The 23,354-nt window shown below is 33.2% G+C and overlaps 1 protein-coding gene across 30 annotated transcripts in view; it reads right to left on the bottom strand.

Annotated features, from left to right (window-relative positions):
- Window positions 1-23,354, bottom strand: part of LOC307189655 (uncharacterized protein) — a 2,229,222-nt gene that overhangs the window by 1,250,849 nt on the left and 955,019 nt on the right. For 29 of the 30 annotated variants that reach the window (XR_013829263.1, XR_013829264.1, XR_013829268.1 and 26 more), the window contains 3 exons: window positions 22,827-22,902; window positions 11,162-11,291; window positions 5,614-5,743 (listed from right to left, as the gene is read on the bottom strand). The gene's annotated coding sequence lies outside the window, so the exon portion shown is untranslated. The remainder of the gene's footprint in view (window positions 1-5,613; window positions 5,744-11,161; window positions 11,292-22,826; window positions 22,903-23,354) is intronic. The other variant, XR_013829267.1, reaches the window with a different exon arrangement.

Below are 23,354 nucleotides of genomic sequence, written 5' to 3'. Positions count from 1 at the left end.
CCAGAAGCTGGAAGAGGCAGGGAAGGATCCTCCCCTAGAACCTTCAGAGGGAGTGACAACCAGATTTTGGACTTCTGAACTCCAGAACTGAGAGAGAATAAAATTCTGTTGTTTTAAAACAAACAAACAAAAAAAGATAACTTAAAATGTCCATGCACTGGACAACACTCAATAAATTATGTAATTTAGATTTAGCGTTTCTAACACTAAATGAGTATACAGAAAGTGAGAAAATAACAATGAATGTTCTATACTGAAGATTTGGGGTACTATGTGAACTAAATGTCTATTATGGGGACAAAGATAAATGTAAAGAATAAGAAACTTGTTGGATAAACATGGAGAGAAACACAAAAATTCCAAGCTAGAAAATCTCAGGGTATATAATAGAATACTATTGACTAATTGACTAGTCTGAGAAGTAGCACCAACTTTGCACATGGCGAGGGGCTGATGAAATTCTGATTTCAAGAAATGAAGTACAGAAGGCATAACATTCTCACACAAAGCCAGCTTGTTGAGACCAATGTTGTTAAGCCTTGATTCCCTAATGAGTGTTCCAAATCAGATTCAGATCTTCCTCAATACTTCCATTCCTTCCCTATGTAAAACCATATTGTCTCAGAAGTAATTTTTAAAAGAAGCTAAGACTGACTCAAGAAATGCTCCTTTTATTTCATTGGCTGTTCCCTGGATCAAATGCACCTCAATCCTAATAGGCCCTGGCAATTAGAAGGGTCACGCCTCTCTCTGCAGAACTGAGGGGTATAGAAAGTTAATTGGAAGAGTCTTTCATGATATCTCTTCCGACTCCTTCATTCCAATTAATGCTCCTTTGCATTTGTCATCCAGAGTTGTACTCATATTAACCTTACTTGTGTTAAAATACCAAACATAACCGAACAAAACATTGGAGCAGGTGTTAAGATTTGCCACCCAGAATAAGTCCTGAGCCATCTATATAAATGCTTGTTATACTGTATAATATTTCTTATTATTGTAAATAAACAATGCACTTCAGATTGTGTATCAGTCATTCTCAATTAATCTTTATATAACCTTGGGTTAAAATACTTTCTAGTTTTACTGAAAAGAGGAATTTGACTTGAATTCATCTCACAGACAATTTTAGTTAATATACTGGACACCTCATTTCTTCTACCTCTCACTTCTCATAGCCCACTTTTTACTTTGGTCATTGCTGCAGCAACCAGCTTCACACAACTGGAAGAGGCCTACATCTATTTCAGCTGCTCCATGTAACTCTGGCTTTCTGCTTCTGTGCTTTTCTGATCCAGTAGAATAGAATGTCACTGGGAATGCACCCTAACCTCACATAGACACAAAGGACTGGTACAAAGGAGATGAGAGGGATCTTCCTTGCATTAATAATGGGAGATAGAAATTGTTGTTTAAATACTCCCCTTTCAGTTTCTCATACAGTTCATTTGAAGGATCTTTTCTATAGGTGCTTAGAAGATCCTGGCATGAACGAGCCCAGTTGCCCACAAAGGCAGCCTTTGAAAATGCTTCCTTATATTGGCTTTTCCTCTTTTCTTAATTATCCCCAGTCCTTCTCTTTTATTTGTTGAGATAACTTTCCAAAATAATTTTACTTGTCCCATATTCTGCTTTCTCAAGAGAAGCTAGGCTGAGACAGTTAATATCCTCAGAGACCGGGTGGGGCAAATAAGTGAGCAGCCACCACTTACAAAATGTTGGCTAGCCAGGCTTTCTTTTACTCTGAGCATCTACCTGTTTCATAAATATTGCAGGATGCTCTCACCAATATAAAACAAGTAAAAAGCACAGCGGTTGCTTCTGGCTTTTAGTAACCCCAAACTCATTGCTTAAGGGGAACACGTGATAAGGGATGGAGGCAGCTGCTCAGGAATGGTCATGGGAGGCAGTGCATTGAGTAAGTTACTGAGTCTTTGGGTTCCTCACAGTTTCGTTAATACATCCTTGATAATACTTCGTCTTGCTCTTTGCATAACATTTCACGGAAAGACAAAAATAAAACCAGTTATAAAGACATCTGTGGAGAGATGGTGCTCCGTCTGCTCTGAATGAAAAAAAAATCAAGCACACAGACGTGTGGTTTCATAAAGCAAGCATCTTTCTTAAAGAAAACCACGTTTGCCAGAAAACAAGCACTTTCGTGTTCTCATTGACTTAAAATTTCCTGTGAAATATATTTGCTAGACAGAAAATCTGACTACAAGATATGGCCATCAGCTTGCTCTCCAGCTTAAAGATCTGGATATACGAGCTGGCCAATTAACAGTTTGGAGTACTAACCTGGCGGTAACTCTACAATGTTCATTGGTGCAGCTAGACTTTTCTGCTGATCCCACTGGAGGGTAATGCCTGGTCTAGAAATAACTCAGCTAGTCAAGAATGAGCAAACAAAAAATATGCATCAACAAAATAATATGAGACTTAGAGAAGTAGTCTATGATACGACAAGATTTATTGCCCTAACTATACTGTGACATCACTGGTCTCATCTGGGATAAGCATTCTTGGTCTTGGCCTCTGAGTGCTGCTGGGTCCTGCCATTCACTGTGTTGTAGTTCATCCTTCTGGCCTTTGGGCACGATACACTGATTCCCACTGTTCACTGTATCTGTGCTATGTGTTGCAAACACTCAACCCTACCACAGTCTTCATCCGGTTTGTTGGCGCTCTGAATTTCCACAACATTTTGAACACAACATTTTGAACACTTCAACTCTTGTCTATTTTCCCTATAGCATTTTGAGGGGCCATTATCCCATCCACATCAATACCATACTTTGCCATTAATAATCTACCTATTTGCTCTCTTTGTTGAGGGAGCACTTGCAAATTTCTAGGATTCTGACCTGGAAAATACATACAAGCATCCTTCATTTTCCATTCAAAGTATCCTTATTCTTATAAATAAAAAGTTTCTCGGCTTTCAGAGAACAGTTTCTGGAATGCACTAAAAGTCATAATTGAGTTTTCTTCTAAACCCAGACAAACTTTTCTGTGGGGTAATAACAGTCATGGCAAAGTTCTAATGTTGGATGTTTTGTAAGGCAAAACAATTATAACGTAAAAACAAACGTTCAGACTATACTGATACAAGTGCTAGGAAATTAATTCATAGTGGGAATACAGCAATCTACAATATGAGCAAGTTTTCTCATAGAGATTTATATTTATATCATGTGTTACTTCTTATTCTCAGAGGAAAGAAAGTCCCTTCCATTGTACATTGAAAATTAATGGAGAGTATCCATATTATATAACTGGTGAGACACTGAACATAAGACACATGATTAAGGGTTAATTTGTGTTTAACAGAAGAATAAAATTATCTTTTGTTTTCATAAGTATTTATACTTGACAGAAAAGCACTTGATTTAAAAATATATTCATGCATGCATTTATGTATATATATGTGTGTGTGTATTCCATAATTATATAGTAGTAGAATGAAAGAATCAGTGTATTTGCTTCTTGATCTTTATACCCACACCTCTGATATCTAGAGATCATTGATTTCAAGGACAATAGAATAATGAGTAATGCAAATTGCACTGACCTCAAATAGTTTTTTTCTAAAAACACCAACCTGTAGCAATGACCCTTGTTTGATGATGTGACCCCAGGAAAATATGTTAATATCCCTTTCTAATGTTAGTAAAAGCCTGGGCCACTTAAATATCGAGAGATTTTTGTACTCCACAAGTACACTGGTCCCCAATTTCTCAATAGAGTTACTATGTAATCATAGTAAATTGGACAGGTCATAAACTGGATACGTAAGTTATAGTACAGTATTCAATGTGATAGTATGCAGAGCTGTTGTAAGAATAAATCTGAGTTATACCTTTAAGTCATTCAGGGAAAGATATTCAACATCAAATAAAGACGGAATTAGTAAGGCGGCCGGTGATATATGACACAGTGTAAATTTGATACTCACATATCAGTACTAAAAGCTTCATAAATCTTTACCCTTTTTTGAAATGTAAAATATGCTAAAATTTCAATAGAATTCTAGAAGCTGGTATCTTTAAATTGTCCCCTTTTGTACTACAGTCTACTGCCTTAGATGCATACATTATTACAATAATTATTATTATTACTTTGAATTCTTCCCTTTACTACATTATTGAAAGAACATGGCATCATGTATACCACCATTCTGTTTCACTCATCAAATTTTTAAAATGAATTTGTGGCAAAAATAAAATCACTTACAGAAGCAGTTTTTTGGGAACAGTCATCCTCATCAAGCCACAGTTCCAATATCTATGGCAATTTCCCATGTGACACCATGAGTGTTCTTGTCGAATAACAACTGTGGCCAACCCAGTCCAGTCCACTTGCTGTTTTATTGAAACTTATCCTGTGTGTTACAAAGCCACTGTTTTTCTGATAAACAGTGTCTACATAATTCCAGTCCTTTCTATTTAGACAACTTACAAACTGAGTACAAGGTGATTTAGAGAAAAATACTTCTCTAAGATGGAAGTTGAGGTCTATGATCAAAAACTATTAAATTAAAGTTCCCCACAGACTTATGGAGGATAAAAGCAATCTGGATAAGGCCCTTATACTGCTGCAGAGTAGCTTGCAGCAAAATGATTCTACTGTTGTCTCTCAAGGGAATGAGCAAGGGAGAATGACAAGGAAAACAAACATCTGTGTGCACACACATACAACTGGATATTTTTTCCTGGTAAACTGAGTTATACCCCTCTGGGAGCTTTTCTCAAAGGTATGACTCATAACTGTAAAGACAAAACTCTTCTCTGACAATAACTATTCAAGAAGTACATATATAAAGGAAATTATGGCAGTGGTGCATGATTTCATTACTATAAGAGGAGCTCCTTCCCCTTTTTTGGTATGGGGATCCATGAGGGGTCAAGTATGATATTTTAAAATTTTTTCTTTAACATTTATATCTGTCAAACTAGATTTTTAAAACATATTTTAACACTGACTTTCTTATAAAAAGAAAAAGAGAGACAAGGAAATATTGCTCAAAACAGGAGGTCTTGTTGTTTTAAAGGCTTGAGCTGGATTACATAACTTCAAGCTTTTTGAATTTCTTAGTTTGTTTTATCGAATGTCTAAATCAAAAGCATCAATCTCTTGGTGTGCCTATACCATATAATCAAATGTTAGCATTTTTACAAGTGGAGTTAAACCAACTGTGATACTGCTTATCGCATGAGCTCTCTCTTATCCACACAGATCTTCAGCAAATCTCAGCAGTTCCCACTCCTTTCCAGCTTGGGCCAGATCCCCTACAGATTAATTGGTAAACTACAAGAAATCTGTTTTGAATCCCCAGTAACACTGAGGGTGAATGAACTCTCTATACAAAAATAGCTCCCTGCCTTCTTTAGTGTCAGCAAGGAACATGCAGGGTATGGAGTGATAGTCAAGAGTAATTTCTTCAAATATATATACTTCAGTGGATGTTAGGACACATCCACCGAAATAAGTTCTGGTTTAACTGTAAGAAGTTCAGGAACTCAATGCAACAATAATCAAAACAATTACACTTAAAATAATGCTATGAATTAAAACGTTACCATCAACATGATTTCCTAGATGTGTGTGTACCTGCAAGCTGGTGGTGTCTTTCCTTAGAAGATTTACACGCAGTCAAATGTCTCATTCTTCTGTTTTCTTCAACCTTCTGATGTTGAAATTACCTCTTTTTGAAATTGTGTTTGCAAATCACCTTTAGTTCCTGGAAATATAATAAAAATACATAGTAATTTTAGACTTAGGAATAATAATAGGTATTTCAGATTAAAGAACTCATTATCAGAAATTGCAGTTTCTTATTTCTTTCTATTCAGCTTATTCAAATGATCCACAAAACTGATTCCACAATATCTTGATAAAATGTAATGGCTATTAATAGGTAATCTAAGTATTTGAAATTTTATTCATTTTCATTCCAGAGATTGATACAAGAGCATATTTTTGGCAAAATATATTAAAAAATGATCCCATATATAATTTATGTTATATTAATTATTGAATAATAGAATATAGCATTGTTTTAGGTTTTTATTATTCTGGATTTTCACAAAGTAAAAAGGTCTTGAAGACCTTTTTGAAGAAAATAGAAGAAATTCTTGAAGAAAATAGAAAGTAGCAAGAGCTTTCTAAGCAGTGATTAGTGTCAAGTGGCCTATTTTAATAGGAAGAATGTTTAGAACATAGTATTATTTCCTAAAAGGGAAATAAAACCTGGTAAGAGTTCCTGATTAACAACATCAAAATTCAGTTATAATTACTTGAACGTTTTTTTCATTTGTTCTTTGTTGCTTGTTTTTTGCATTTTACCTCATGTTGAACATTATGATAGTTATCCTTATTTTATATATTATAATATGATAATGCTTAAAGGGTAAATTTGTAAGATCAATATCTTGATTAATCAATTAATTCTCCTAATTCACAAATCATGATCTTAAATCCATCATTTCACAGTTAAAGTCCATTATTATTTGGCTTTTGGTTTTTTGTCTTCACCATAACTAAACTCACTAAATTAAAGATGGATAAATGAATACACTTGTCTTTGATTAAAAAAATAAAGACTTTGAGAATAAGTAAAATCCATCACTACTAGTAAAAGAGTATGCTCAAATATATCATTGTGGTTTGATGAAGGACAAGCAAATTTTAATTTTGTTTTTTGTTTTTATGTACACCATTTCAGGATTAAGTAATTTATTTTGACTTGGCTTTTAAAAATCAAAGTTAAAAAATAAAAATTGTTTTGATTGACGCATTTACAATCTTTAAAGTATTTAAGACTTGGCAATGATTTTGTCATCAAAGAATATCATAGCCAAACACGGTCTACCCAAACTATATAAGAGTAATTTGTTGAAAATATAACTTGCAGTTATATTTTAAAATATCTTACTTGATCTCTCATGGATCCCCATATCAAAAAAGGGGAAGGGGCTTCTCTTTTAATAATGAAATCATGCACCACTGCCATAATTTCCTTTATATATGTACTTCTTGAATATAACTTGCTGAAAATATAACTTTGCTGAAAATATCTTCCCTTTATATTAATTATAAATAGTTCTTCCTTAACTGGGGTTATTATAAATTTGTCAAAGCATTAGATTGTAAATACTAATAATGCATGCTGGAATGAACTATGTATGATTTCTTGAAATTTCAATGAAGTTAAGGATATACATCCATCAGAAATAGATAATATACTATTTAGATAAAAGGCTGTTCTGGCATTAATCTTAAACCTGTCCTTACCAGAGAGGTTTCAAAATTACTGACCAGCAGAAAATTTTTCGTTCTGATGAAATTCTTTTTTTCACCTCGTTTACCATTACCCGCTGACACGATTCTGAGGCATTTGTTGGTATGTCCTGATACGATCACTTTACTGATGTACTGGTTGTAACTCAACTAAAATTTGTCAAAACCCAAATTTCATTTACTTTTTTTCTTTATCAAATCTACTTCTTGTCCTTGTTATTCTTCTTTTTGTTCCTATCAAAATCCATGGAAGTACTATGGCCTCAAACAGCAGAGTTTTCCACACACACTTAAGAAATGTATGCTCTTTTAAAGTGCTACAAAGTATGTTTAATACTTTTGTAAGGAGCTATCCTATAAAGTTCCTAGGTCTTATAGCATGAGCTTTAGGTGGTATGCTATAATTAGAAAAATTCTTGTCCAGCCTCCATTTGAATATAAACTGCATATAAGCAGCTATATTTGCTTGTTTTGTTTTTTGTTTCTGGGATATATGAGGACATCAAAGTGTGACTGGCATGTATGTAGTGGGCACAAAATAAGTATTTCTGAATGAATGAATTTAGAATTTATTCTGTTTGTAAACTGAGTTTAGCTGTAAATGTACTGTCTGCTCCATTGCCAAAGAATCTGCTCCACTGTCTAATAATAATAATAATAATAGTAATAATAATAATGCTTCTGGCTTATTTACTCAATGATGTTTGGTTGTTAAAGTCTATTGTCTTCACAATGACTGGGTTTCTTACCCTATAATGTGGATGATCTCCTACTCAGTCCTTAATATTTACTGTATGTTCTCTAAATCATCAAAATTGTATTTAATTTTGTAAAGTATATATATATATATATATATATGTGTATATATATATAAATAGATAAAGCTATCACCTCTAAATTGACTTCTAACCTAATTGATTAAGTAAAACTTCAAATTAAATCATTAAAATCAGTGCTTTAGTAAATTAGATGCAGTAATATTTTAGTAAAGTAAGAGATTCGTGGGTTGATATGGATGTATCCATTTTCACAGAGCAGGCCATACTTGAGCCAAGCTTAAATTTGGAGAAGATGATGGGAAAGAGCAATTACTGGTGGGGTGGCTGTGAACAAGGTCCTGATAATGCCATCTTTGACTCGGTCTCTACACTTCTGGTCCCAAATATTGGCAAAGATTTTTAAACCTTTTTAAAGATTTTCTACTCAAATTATGAAATACCATTTAACTCCATTCTCTAAACCCATTCCTCAGTAATAAGACAAATGTGAAAGAACATTTTGGCATGGTTATTTTATTAACACATCCCTTTGAAAAGGGTAAGATGTATCCCCAGCTTAATCAGTCTGATTAATTAAATTTTCTTTAGTGAACATTGTCATTTTAAATGTAACATATTATTGGTCTACATTATGTACCATAGATGTGTTGAAAAATGAAAACTCTATAAAAACATGAGTATTTCTACAATTATTACTTAAATAATGTGCGTTTTGAAATTTAAAATAATGGCATATCTGATTTGGTACTAAGGACTGATAGAGAAGTTTCATTTAAGCTATTTTGTTTGTGGGGCAACAAAGAAGAAATGAAATAGAATGACAACCTAGACAGAACTGACCAGATGCTAAAAGCAGATGGAAAACTTAAAGTGAAGTATTAAAAGAGGAGGTTTATAATGCTACAGCTGGTGATTAAAATATCTTGGTTTCTAATCAGGCAACAACATCTGGCCCACTGTTATTCAGAGGTTTTCAAACAGTAAGAAGCACAATATAATTTAATAGTCAAAACTGAATTTGTTAGGGTAGCCAATGAGTAGAAATTCAGAAAACCTTACACAATATCTCAACTTTTCAAAATAAGACAAAGAAAATGCTAAAGCGTGCCTTTTGATAATTAAATACTATATATTGCAAAACTGAAGTTGGATTAAAGTTTAATCAAACTCAGTGGATGTCATTAAAAAGGAAATAAACAAATGATGGCATAAATAATAAACTTTTGAGTTCCCTTCTACCTCTCTAAGGACAAAATAAAGCAAAGACAAATAGCACTTGAGTAACTGACAACAATATGCAGTAGTAAAAAACACTCATATTTAATTGTAAAAAGTTATGATGGCCATAATTTCACCTAACTCCATTTTCATTTGTAATTTATTTTCTATTTGAATAAGAAATCTAAAGAAGTAGGGAGTTAATGACTTAGTAATGTTTAACATGAGGGAGTTCAACATTCAAAAATATTTTTATTCTGGAAAATCAGTTGTTTCATTAAATAACATTTTATCCTTAATTAAGAGAAAATAATATCCTACAAATTATGGTACATCTCTCCATAAATCTTGCTGTTGTTTTCAGTGGATTCAAAGCTTCTATCTAAATAATTGAGTGTCATGTAAAAATGCTTTCTCTGTCTGGCCCTAGCCTAACTATCTAAACTCATCAACTAACAGGTTCTCCCGTGAATGGTAAATCTGGCATGCATTATTTATAATTGTACAAGAATAACATCATCTTCCACTTCTTCATACTATTATTCATAATGCCTAAACTTTGTTTTTTTATATTACTATATCTGAGATACCTATTATCTGATCACATAAAAAATTAACCCCTAAGAAAATAATAGTAGCGAAAGTTCACAAGTGTCTTACTTTTCAAAATTTCTTTTTAAATGTAAAACTAAAACCTGATTTTTCCAGAGAGACGTTTTTAGCAGGGTATGGGGGCTGAATTCCTTTCATATGTTTGAATGAAATGCATCCAAGAATATAGTAAATCGCTCACTTTGAAAAAGTAATAATCATCACCTTTCCTCCATCAAAAAGTCTCCTCTCTGATTTAGTGATTGACACATTTGATAGCTCTATATCCCTATCAGATGAAGAAAAAGAAATGCATCACTGACTTCCAAACATGACACTGATAAAAATTATCTCAGTGTCTCTGACACTAACAGTGATTTTCAAGTTGATTTTTTAAACAAAATTTTAGTCCCTATATCTACATTAATCTAAATAATATTAGAGTATTTCCAGAGTACTGCTAGATAGTTGCCATTTTGTCATAATCCATATATGTATTATTTGCACTTCTGTGTCTCAGAAAATAACAAAAGAAAAATAAGGGTTACAGGTATGGATGATGGAAATTAAAAGTGACAAAGAAAAGACAAGTTGAAGAAGAAAACATCAGAAAGATTATAATAACAATGGTAAACTTCTCTGAGTGTTAAAATGCTCTGTGTCCAAGAAACTTAAAACTTGAGTCTCTAAGATTTTATTGTACTTCAAAGAGAAGATGTCTGCTCTATAAAAGCAATGTTTAATTTTGACCAACAGATACAAAACTTAAATACTCAACACAGACTCTATTGGGTATATTATTTTCCTGATAAAAATTAAAATTTCACCATAATATCAATTAGAGGAATATTGCTGTATTTTCATTATATGACTATTGGTGTGACATTATTAAGTTTTAAGGCACAGTTGTAGGATGGTCTGAACCACAATCTTTTTTCCTGATGGCAGTCTCTACCCACCCACTCCCACCACCCCAGACACACATAGTGATGCTCAGTCTTCCTACTACAATTAAAGAAGCTAGTGGGGAAAAGTGAAACAAGTGGTGCCAATGTGTCTCTCCACAGAAAGCATCAAAACACTTCCCCTTTAATTTTAATATTCAATAGCTGTAGACATAAATCACATAAATCTTTGTGGCCAAATGGCCTACCGTGAGGAGACAACGTGGCCCACAGTGAAAGAGAATGAGAAGCAGAAATTGGAAATAGCAGACAGAAATTGTTCAAAGTTCAAGTGTTCTTGATATACAGGAGAACTTGTGTCCTTACCTGAAGCTGTGTTCAATGACTTTTTGGATTTCATGAATTAATTCATTATCCTCATAAGCTATTGTGGTTGAATGAAATTTCTGTCACTCACATTCAAGGTAATACTGATCCTGTTACTGATATCTGTTCTCTGCCAAGAAGGATAAATAGAAAACAGATTCACCTTATCTGGAATGGCCCAAAAAAAAAAAAGATAAATTTATAAAACAAAGATGCTCAAGACAGTGGATATCAGGCTAATCCCTAAAATATGGGGAAAAAAGATGAGGTGATAACTCTGATTGCCTCCAGAAAACTGCCTAGAGAGAGTTTCCAGACCAAGGCACAAGGGAATGGAACCAAGGCAAAACCAGGCAGACAGATCAGAGGCTGAGAACCTCAGGCACTTAGAGTTTATAGGCACTCCAGAATACTGGAGGAAACTCTGGAAATATGTAGAAGTTTCTCCTGGTTTATTCAGCTGAGTACTGATCCATACATGAATAGTTCAAGGAAGCTATAAGAGGCCTGGGAAATAGCACCTAAAAGGGATTAGAAAGAAAAATCATCAGAACTCACACAGGAAAGGGATTAATGCCTAATCCCACAAACTAGGGAGGAAAACCTCACCTGGAAGAGTAGTCCATAGTGGGGGAAAATTAACATCCAGTCTAAACACCATGATAATCCCACTTAACACAGTTTAAAAATCAACATCCCAAAAGATCAAATTGTTTTCAAGTAACTTAACCTCATTAAGAATAAACATCAAGAATATTAATAGCAACTTGGAAATACCCAGCACTTAATAAGAGAAACTTCACAATGACTGGTATTTGAAACAAATAACATATGACATATGAAACAAATAAAATATGACATAAACAGTAATACAAAGAAGCATGAAAAGACAAATAAGAATAATGAGAAAATACAAATCAACTGAAACTGATACAAAAGAGAAAAAAGAGAGAAGGCACAAATTACTAGTACTGGAAATGAAAGAGGAGCTATTACTACTGATTCTGTTGACATTGAAAGGATAGTAAAGGAATATTATGAACAACTCTGTGTCCACAAATTTAACAACATAGACAACATGGACCAATTTCTTTAAAGACACAGCTACCAAAACCCACACAGGCAGAATAAACTACATAGGCCTACAATGATTAAATAAATTGAATCAATAATTAATAAACTTTTAAAACAGAAAGTATCAGTGCTCACTGGTGAATTCTCACAAATATTTAAGGAAGAAATTAATTTTATACAATCTCTTCCAGAAAATAGAGGCAGAGGGAATACTTCCTAACTCACTGTATGAGTAAGCATTACCTTAATACCAAACCCAGACAGTGACATCACAAGAGCAAAAAACTACAGACTAGTATCTCTCATGAACACTGATATACAAATCCTTAACACAGTAATAGCAAATAAAATCGAACGATGTATAAAAAAATTATAAGCAACAGCCAAGTGGGATTTATTCCAGGTTTGCAAGATTGGTTCAACATTCAAAAATTAATTAATGTTATCCATCATCAACAGCCTAAAGAAGAAAAATTACATGATCATATCCATAAATGCAGAAAAAGCATTTGAGAAAGGCCAACACCTACCTGTAATAAAATCTCTCAGAAAACAGGGAATAGAGGAGAATTTTCTCAACTTGACAAAGGACATCTATAAAGCCCATAACAGCTCGCACCATATTTAACATGAGAAACTAGATGGTTTCCCAATATGATCAGGAAAAATGTAAGGATGTGTGCTTTCACACATAATGTCCAACATTGTACTAGAAGTCTTAGATAATGCGTAAGAGATATACAGATTGGGAAGGAAGAAATAAAATGGTCTTTGTTCTCAGATGACACTGCTGTATATGTAGAAAATTCTAAGGAATCAACACCAAAAAAAAAATTTCTGAAAGTAATATGCAATTATAGCAAGGTTGCAGGATATGAGATTAATACAAAAAAGTCAATTGCTTTTATACAGCAGCAATGAAAGGTTATTTAAAATTTTAAAAATATATATCATTTACATTAGTACCAAATATGAAATACTTTGGTATATATCTAACAAAAAAATGTATAAGATCTATATGAAAAAAACCATAAAGATGTGATGTAAGAAATCAAGAAGGTCTAAATAAGTGGAGAGATAATCTAAGTACCATGCATAGAAAGACTCATTACTGTCAAGATTTCAGTTTTCCCCAACCTGATATATATACTTAACACAATTCCAAACAAAATCCCAGCAAGTTATTTTGTGGATATCAACAAAATGATTCTAAAGTTTATAAGGAGAGACAAAGGATCCAATGTAGACAACACAAGATTGAAGGGGGAAAACAAAGTCAGAGGACTGATTCTACCAGACTTCAAGACTTACGATAAAACTACAGTCATCAAGGCAGTGTGGTATAGGCAAGAAGACAGGCAATAGATCAATGGAACAGAACACAGAATACAGAAATAGACCCAGAGATGTATATTGTCTGTTGATTATCTACAAAGGTGCAAAGGCAACTGAGTGGAGAAAGCAAAAGAATGGCTTGTCAACAAGTAGTTCTGAAACAATTGGATATCCATATGACCTCATACCATATGGAAAAAAAAAAAGTGGATTATAAATTAAATGTAAACCTAAAACTATAAAACTTCTATGAGAAAACATAGAATGAAATGTTTATGTCTTGAGTAAGGCAAATATTTCTTAAATAAGGCACTGAAACAATGTATTAAAACAAAAAAATGGTATATTGGACTTCTCAGAATTTGGAATCTATGCTCATTGTAAAGACACTAGTAGGAGAACAAAAAGGACAAGCCCCCAAATGGGAGAATATTTGCAAATCACATATCTGATAACACACAGGTATCCAGAATAATAAATAATTCTCAAAACAAAATTAAAAGAAAGCAAACAGCTCAAGAGAAATGGTCAAACTGTCTGAACAGACACTGCACCAAAGAAGATATGCAAATGGAAAATAAGCACTGAAAATTATGCTGAACACTGTTTGTCACAGAGAAATGCATTGATTTCATTTATGTAATGATGAAATAAATATCATGGCTCATCTATTATGTTCCAGGAATTATGTTACGTACAGAAGATCAGATGCAAGAGTAGTAAGATGATGCCCTCATGGCTACAGCCCAATGTGAGCACTGACAATAATTAGTGTTTTGAAAAGCAGTAGAAAATGGAGGGTGCAAAATGCACATAATGAAGCACACAGGCAAACAAATGAACAGACAACAAAAAATATTCACGGAGGTCCTAATTTAATCTTGGAGGAGGAGGAGGACATGCCAAGGAAGTATATTTATACTAAGAACTGAAAGGTAGTAAAGATGTAAGCAGGTAAGTTATGTGTGATTTGGGGTGGATGGGATGAGGGTCTAAAATTACGGCAATAACTTCTCAGAAGAAAATTCAAGATGTTCAAAGACCTTACATTATTTTCTTATGTTCTCTCACCTCTGTATACCTAAAAAGGCTGTCTTTATAAAACCCTTTTAATTGGGGGGAACGTAGCACTCAATACATTATTTTTAATGAGCTAAGCAGAAAAATCTTTGCTAGAATCTTATCTTAAAACTTTTATAATATTTACAGTAATTTCTACAAATGACAATGCACCCAGTTCACAGAGTACACAGGTAAATTCAGGCTAGTCTAAGAATTGCCCCAAAGATTATCCCTAGATCTTTTTCCCCACACTTCCATTTTCTTTTGTTTCTCATTCATTTGCTATCTTTTTCTGCAGGTTACAGTGTGTTTAAATAAAATAAATACATTTCAGTTTTAATAGAGCCACATACTCATTAGAGGAAGTTTGAACTCTGTAGACAAGTTTACAGAAGAAATAATTACATTTATCTTTAGAGATTAACAAGATTGTATTTTCATGTTTTTCCATCCAGTTTTTTTTTTTTTAGGCAAGCTAAAAGCCCGCTCATTTTATTTTTTATTTTATAGTGGAGTATAGTTGATTTACAATGTTGTGTTAGTTTCAGGTGTACAGCAAAGTGATTCCAGTATACATATACATATAGGTATTTTCTTCCATCCAAATTTTTAAATGTAAGTTTTATTACTTTTGGAATTCACTCTGCACCATCTTAAACATTTTAAAATTTGTTTTGTCATTCATTTTTCAATTAAAAATAATACCTAAGAGAACTAATATTTTTGATCAATTATGATGATACTGATAAATGGCCAAATATATGTTTAATTTTTAAGTAACTCTATGAAATAGGTATTATTGGCTTCATTAAGATGAAGAAAAGACGAAACAGAACTTAGTATCTTTTCTTGCACACTTTGGAACCCATGATTATGATCCTAACAATTCTAAATTGCAATTCTACTTTCTAAATATTTTTATATTATTTCATAATTTTACTGTTATTTTAAAAATTTTAATGTGAATTTTTAAAACTATGAATATAAATATTAACCACTATAAATATGTTTAAGGATAAAACTAGTAGTTCTGAGTCATGCAACAAAATCTGAGACTGAAAACTATAAAGTAACTGGTAAAATCTCACACATTCTTACACATTTTTTCATATACAACAGATCATGCTTTATAGGTACATATATATGTGTGTGTATATATTTTACTAGCAAAATGATACTGCATCGATAAAAATGTACTGAATACAGTAATTTAAACTTCAAATTTAAGACAAAATAGGCTCACATACAAAAGAAATATCTCTTCAAAACAGATATATCTAACATGGTCTTCGTCATGATCTCATAAGCAGAATCATAAATGAGTTTAAACAATTCTCATTGCATCTCCACATTGAATTGGCTGATTCTGCCCAGAATTGTTGCCATTTGTCATTCTTTAAATAGTTTTTCAATTAGTTTAAATTTGGATAATCTTCTGCTACAAATACAATGATGGAGAGTACAAAAATAATTTAATAAAGAACACAACATGCACTCACATTTTAATGTTATATCTAATTCTGCTATGGCATATTTTATTTTATTTTAAATATTGTATTAATATTTTAATTTTATATCAATGATTTTTCATCTTATTTTAATACATGTTATAAAAGGAGTAATTGCAATTTTATATGTTAGAATAAAACACAATATTTATTCTATGAAGCATGTATTATATATTTTCATAAATTCTATTAATTAGGTTAGATTTACTAGTGCAAACAATGTCAACAAATATGGTTGGCCCTTTAAATCTTTTGTGTGTCCACATTAACATAGCTAGTAACTGATGGAAAAATAACAAATTATGATGTCATTGGTGAAAAACTACTAAAGTTTTGAGAATAATTGGCTCTTAGCCATAAATATGTCTAATTAGAATATATTCAGTTGGACCTTGATAACATTTTAGACAAGGGTGATTTGTTTTGCATTGTTCTTGATGCTTGAACTATGATTTAAATCATTTTTAGCCTAGCATTTAAAATAATAGCATACAGTCTTTATACTATATGCTATAATAGTTTATTTATGGATATATATATTTACATATATATTAGAGTTTTATTATAGTTTAAAATTACATATATAATTCTGGCAATGTCAGCTCCATGATTTTGGCTAAAATCTGCTTCCTAATGTCACATAGTTGTTTTTTTTTTTTTTTGCGGTACGCGGGCCTCTCACTGTTGTGGCCTCTCCCGTTGCGGTGCTCCGGACACGCAGGCTCAGCGGCCATGGCTCACGGGCCCAGCTGCTCCGCGGCATGCGGGGATCTTCCCAGACTGGGCACGAACCCGTGTCCCCTGCATCGGCAGATGGACTCTCAACCACTGCTCCACCAGGGAAGCCCTACTGAAGGACATGCTGATTTCTTTAAGGTTTAGCCATAGTGAGTAGCGTTGTTGTACGTAATTACATCCTAGTTTTAGTTTGATAATAAAGATGCATACAAAAATATGCTCATCATTATATATAATTAGGGAATTACAAATTAAAACAACAATGAGATAGTACTGCACACCTATTAGAATAGCTAAACTCCAAAATATGACCACGCAGATAGCTGGAGGGCGAGTGACAACAGGAACTCTCCTTCCTTGCTGGTGGAATGCATGTACAGCCATTTTGGAAGACAGTTTGGCAGTTTTTTCCAAAACTAAACAAGTCTCACCTCAAGATCCAACAATCGCACCTCTAGTATTTATATAACTGCCTTGATACTGAAAATTTTATCCTGTGTCCCTGTGCTCTAACGTCCATGCTTTATACCACTAATCTCACTGTTCTTTGTTCCTTTTTTTCAATAAAAATATTTTTTTCTATTTAGTATAAGTGAAATTATGATCCTTAGTAATAGACAATATATTGCTTTGCTTTCCTCCCCATTGATGATGTAAAAATTTTCTAATAATTATGTTTATTATTATTATTACAATCAATAGATTATGGAAAGCCTAATGAAGATTAATAAGTAGAACAAATTGGTTACTGATGTGCCATTATCCCAACTGCTAACGCTGCAAATTTCACTTCTTTTGCAAAGGCAAATGCTTTTGGAATATGGAATGACAAGTAGAAAGAGATTTCTGTTGCATTCAAAGCTTAAACTGCAGCCCTTAAAATATTGTCTGGACTTTTATGCTTGCTCTTTTGTTATCCTTCCTGTCTTCTTCATAGCCTTTATTAGATCAGCACCAGAGGTGATCTCTACTGATTAAAAATTATGACACTTCATTTTCATAACAGAGACTCATTTCAATTCAAAACCAGAAGAGTTTGAATGAATAGAAAAATTCTTAGTAAAAACCATGTCTTCAAAGAAGAATGCTTTACAAATCTGAGCTGACAGTCAAACCACAAACAAATTTCTAAGAGGCTCATATTCTGTTCACAGAATTATATGCTTTGAAATTCAATTATCTATTATGTAGAAATACTGTTTTCAGATTTCTTCATGTCCTGAAGACCTTGGTTTATACACTCTTTCATTTACAAGTGAGACAAAATTGTCTCCCTTTGCCTCTTAAATGGTTGGGGCTGCTTCCTCAAATGTATGACAAATATGAGAATGATTGATAATCTGTGAAAATCTCAATTTTACTCAGCTGTACGTCTTAAAGTCTTGAAGCCAGAGTCAGATTCAGATCTGTCTCTTTGTTGACCAATGAAAACCAAGTTTGTATGAATATTAGAAAGGTCATCCTCCTTAATTAAATTATGGACAGTCTTGAACTTTCTATAATTTATAAACAGTGTATAGAGTAATGCTCTGTGACTGTATGCAAATGAACCTGTAGCCCTCCTTTCTCTGACACTGCATGTCCCACTGTGTGTAGATGATTCATGTACATAGACATTGTTAACAGTTTTCTTGCCTTAGAAGGCAAATTTGGTGATGTTACCTTTAAGAGGTTGAATAGTGAACACATAGGGTCAGGTGCCAGATTGCCTGGCACCTTTGATGTTACTGTGTGACTTTGAAAATTAATTATATTCTTGAAAGACTCCCCATATGAAAAATTAAACTAGTTTTAACATCTAAATACAGGAATTTTGTGAAGATTAAATAAGTTACTATAGGGTAAGATGCTCAAAAATGTCTGACTCATAACAGGTGCTTAATACAGGTGTAGTGGTTTAAAAAATATGTACTCAAATTATTTGATTATCCTTTGACACTTGGGTAGAACTTAATTCCCCAACCCTTGAGTAGAGCCAGAATCAGCGATTTGTTTCTAGTGAGCAGGTTTGTAGAAATGACAAATTCTGGTTTCTTAGGCTAGGTCGTGAGATATTGTAGCTTTCATCTCTGTCTTTTTTGGATCACTTGCTCTGGGGGAAGCCAGCTGCTGTGTTAAGAGGACAATCAGGCAACCCTACAGCAGGACCCAAATGGCCAGGATCTAAAGCCTCATGTCAGGACCCAATAAAGAACTGAGGCATTCTGTCAATATTCTGATTGGAGGAAGCCATGCATACACCCAGCCAAGCTGTTTTTAAATGACTGATTGATAGAAAATGTAAGACAATGAAAGTTTATTGTTTTAAGCAATCAAGTTTTCAGGTTAACTGGGTATGTAGCAATAGATAATTAATACAATGCTTTAGCTATTATTGGTATTATTTTCCTGCTAACATTTCTCAACCAGGCCCAGTGAACTATTTTTCAGCACTTGCTTCATGCTTATCTGCACAAAGAAAACCCAGATGGCTTAATTGGTGAGTTCTATTAAACTTTAAAAAAGAATTAACATCAATTCTTCACAAACTATTAAAAAAACTCTTTGTGTGCAGCCATTATTACTGTGATACCAAAACAAGATATCACAAGAGTAAAACAAAACAAAACAAAACTGCAGGCCAATATTCCTTACAAAAAGACTAGAAATCTAAAAAAAATCAAACCTAGAAAACCAAACCTAGCAAAATATAAAAAGGATTATAAAACCTTACCAAGTTAGGATTTTATGTCAGGAATAAAAGCTTGGGTTAACATTTCCAAATCATCAATGTAATATAACATATTATATTAGAAGTATAATAAAATGTAAGAGAATAAAGCACATAAAAAAACACATGATCATCTCAAGAGATAAATGCACTAGAGAAATCTAACATCCATTAAGATAGACATGTAAAAAATTAGGAATGGAGGGCTTCCCTGGTGGCGCAGTGGTTGAGAGTCCGCCTGCCGCTGCAGGGGACACGGGTTCGTGCCCCGGTCCGGGAAGATCCCACATGCCGTGGAGCGGCTAGGCCCGTGAGCCATGGCCACTGAGCCTGCGTGTCTGGAGCCTATGCTCTGCAACCGGAGAGGCCACAACAGTGAGGCCCGCGTACCGCAAAAAAAAAAAAAAAAAAATTAGGAATGGAAAAGAACTTCCTCAACTTGACAACAAGCATCTACAAAAACAAACAAAGAAGCCACAACTAATATGCTACTTAATGGTGAAATAAGATAAGGAGAAACATGAAGACCTTCTTGCCATTTCTATTCAACATTCTACTGGAGGTTGTAGGGAGGAATTAGGCAAAAATAAGAAACAAAAAACATCAAGATAAAAGGAAAAATTTAAACTAGCACTTTCCATTGAGGATATCATCTTATATAGAGTAAATCCAAAGGAATACACACACACAAAAAAAACCCCCTACTAACGCTAATAAACAAGTTCTACAATGCTATAATATACAAGATCAATATGCAAAAATCAATGGTATTTATATACACTCACATATAATAATATGAAAATGAAGTAAAGCAATTCCATTTAAAATAGCACCTAAAGTAAATAAAACAATTATGAAATTTAACCAAAAAAGTGCAAGGTTTTCACTCTGCAAACCACAAGACACTGTAGCAAGATGTTAATGGAAATCTAAATAAATGACTAAACTTTCCATGTTTATGGATCAGAGGATTTCATATTAAGGTGACAACCCTCTCAAAATTGATCTGTAGAACTCATGTGATCCCTATCAAAATCCCAGTTTTTATTTTGCAGTAATTGACAAGCTGATTCTGAGATTCATCTAGAAATGTAGGTGAACCAGAGTAGCCAAAAAAGAACTTAAATAAGAATACATTTGGTTGACTCACACTTTACCATTTCAAAATTTACTTAGATGTAAAAGTTAGTTACAATTTACAGTAATCAAGACTGTGTGATCCTAGCATAGGGAAAGTCATGTAGAATTGAGAATCTTAGCTGAACCACTACATGTATTATCAACTGATATTCCATAAGGAGGGCAAGACGATACAATGATGGAAAGAATAGTCGTTTCAAAAATTGTGCTTGAGGGAATTGAATAAAAATGGTCAAAAGGTACAAACTTTCAGTTATATGATAAATAAGGACTAGGGATGTAATGTACAACATGATTTATATAATTAACATTGTTTATATTATATATGAAAACTGTTAAGAGAGTAAATCCTAAGAGTTCTCATCACAAGGAAATCTTTTTCTTTTTAAATTTTGTGCCTGTATGAGATGATGAATATTCACTAAACTTACTGTGGTAATCATTGCATGATATATGTAAGTCAAATCATTGAGCTATATACTTTAAACATACAGTGCTGTATGTCAACTATATCTCAGTAAAACTGGGAGAAAAATGCTGTTTGATAACTGGATACCTACATGAAAAAGAATGAAATTGGACCCTGACCTCATACCATACACAAAAATTAACTCAAAATGGATCAAAAGCCTAAATGTAGTGCTAAAACAATAAAACTGTTAGAAAAAAATGATATTTGTGATCTTTCATTAAGAAGTGACTTAGATATGACACCAAAAGCACAAATGATAAAAGAAATAGATAATAGTGTACTTCATCAAAATTAAAAATGTTTTCTCCTGGAAAGATATCATTAAGAAAGTGCAAAGTCAACACAGGAATAAGATAAAATATTTGCAAATATTATATCTAGGAAGAAACTTATATGTAGAATATTTAAAGAACTCTTAGAACTCAAAAGTACAAAGAATTTTTTAAATGTAAACACAGTACCTAATTTTTAAAGTGAGCAAAGGATATGAATATACATTTTTCCAAATAAACAATGCAAATAGGTACATTAACTCAACATCATAAGTCATTAGGGAAATGCAAATCAAAACCACAAGGGGACACCACTTGATACCCACTAAGATGGCTATTTTTTTAATACATAAAAAAAAATTTTTGGTGAGTATTGAGAGTAATTAAAATTCTCAGAAATAGCTGATGGGACTGTAAAATGGTTCAATCACTTCGGAAAATAGTTCGGCAGCTCCTCAAAATGTTAAATGTAGAATTTCCATGTGACTCGGCATAACACTCCTAGGTATAATAAATTCCCTACATATGAACCTTCAAGTTGCAAACTTTCAAAGATGTGAACGTGCATTCACATGTCCAATCACGTAAGTCAGTTCACGTGTCTGGCGTACATTGTCATGTGCGTGCATCCTCTCCAAGTGGTTGTGCTTTTGTGTACTTTACAGTGCAGTACCGTATAGAGTACAGTACATTTATTTCAAGCCCAGGATGTCCAGAAGCAAGCATAAAAGCAGCGGTGATGTAGCTGGTACTGCTACCAGCCAGCTGTTGTACTGTACTACTATACTTTTCAAGGTACTATACCATAAGATTAAAATTTTTTTCTTTATTTTTTGTGCTTGTTTGTTTTTATGTATTATTTGTGTGAAAAATATTATAAACCTATTACTGTTCAGTACTATATAGCCAATTGTATTAATTGGGTACCTAGACTAACTTTGTTGGACTTAACAAACAAATTGGATTTACAAACATGCTCTTGGAATGGAACTCGTTCGTATGTAGGGGACTTACTGTTATCTACCCAAGAGAAATGAAAGAAAAATATCTACACAAAAAGTTGCACACAAATGTCCATAGAATGACTATTCGTAACAGACAAAGAATGGAAACAGCAGAAATGCCCATCAACTGATGAATGGGTAAACAAAATGCATATGTTCTCCTAAAGGAATATTATTTGGCACCAAAAAGGAATGACACACTGATACATGTTACAGCATGGCTGAACCTTGAAAACTTAATGCTAAGTGAAAGAAGCCAGTCACAAAAGGCTACATATTGTATGATTTGATTTACATTAAATATCCAGAATGGGCAAATACATAGAAACAGAAAGTATATTAGTCATTACCTGGGGCTGAAGGAAAGGAGAAATACAGGGTGAATGCACATAGGTATGGGGTTCTTCTTGGAGTGATGATGTTATTCTGTAATTAGATAACAACGATGATTTTATAAATTTGTAAATATATTAAAAACCACTGAGATTTACCTTTTAAATGTATGAATTTTATGGTATCTGAGTAACATCTTAATAGATTGTTATTTCAAGAAAAAAACTTAAGATAGCCAGGACACAGAAGCAACTGAAGTGTCCATCGATAGATGAATGGATAAAGAAGATGTGGCACATATATACAATGGAATAATACTCAGCCATAAAAGGAAACAAAATTGAGTTATTTGTAGTGAGGTGGATGGACCTAGAGTCTGTCATACAGAGTGAAGTAAGTCAGAAGGAGAAAAACAAATACCGTATGCTAACACATATATATGGAATCTTAAAACAAACAAAAAAAAGGTTCTGGTGAACCCAGGGGCAGGACAGGAATAAAGATGTAGACATAGAGAATGGACTTGAGGACATGGGGAGGGGGAA

Source organism: Stenella coeruleoalba, assembly GCF_951394435.1.
Source record: "Stenella coeruleoalba genome assembly, chromosome: 7".
Classification (NCBI taxonomy): domain Eukaryota; kingdom Metazoa; phylum Chordata; class Mammalia; order Artiodactyla; family Delphinidae; genus Stenella; species Stenella coeruleoalba.
Note: the sequence above shows the minus strand (reverse complement) of the source record. Positions and strands in the feature narration are given on the sequence as shown.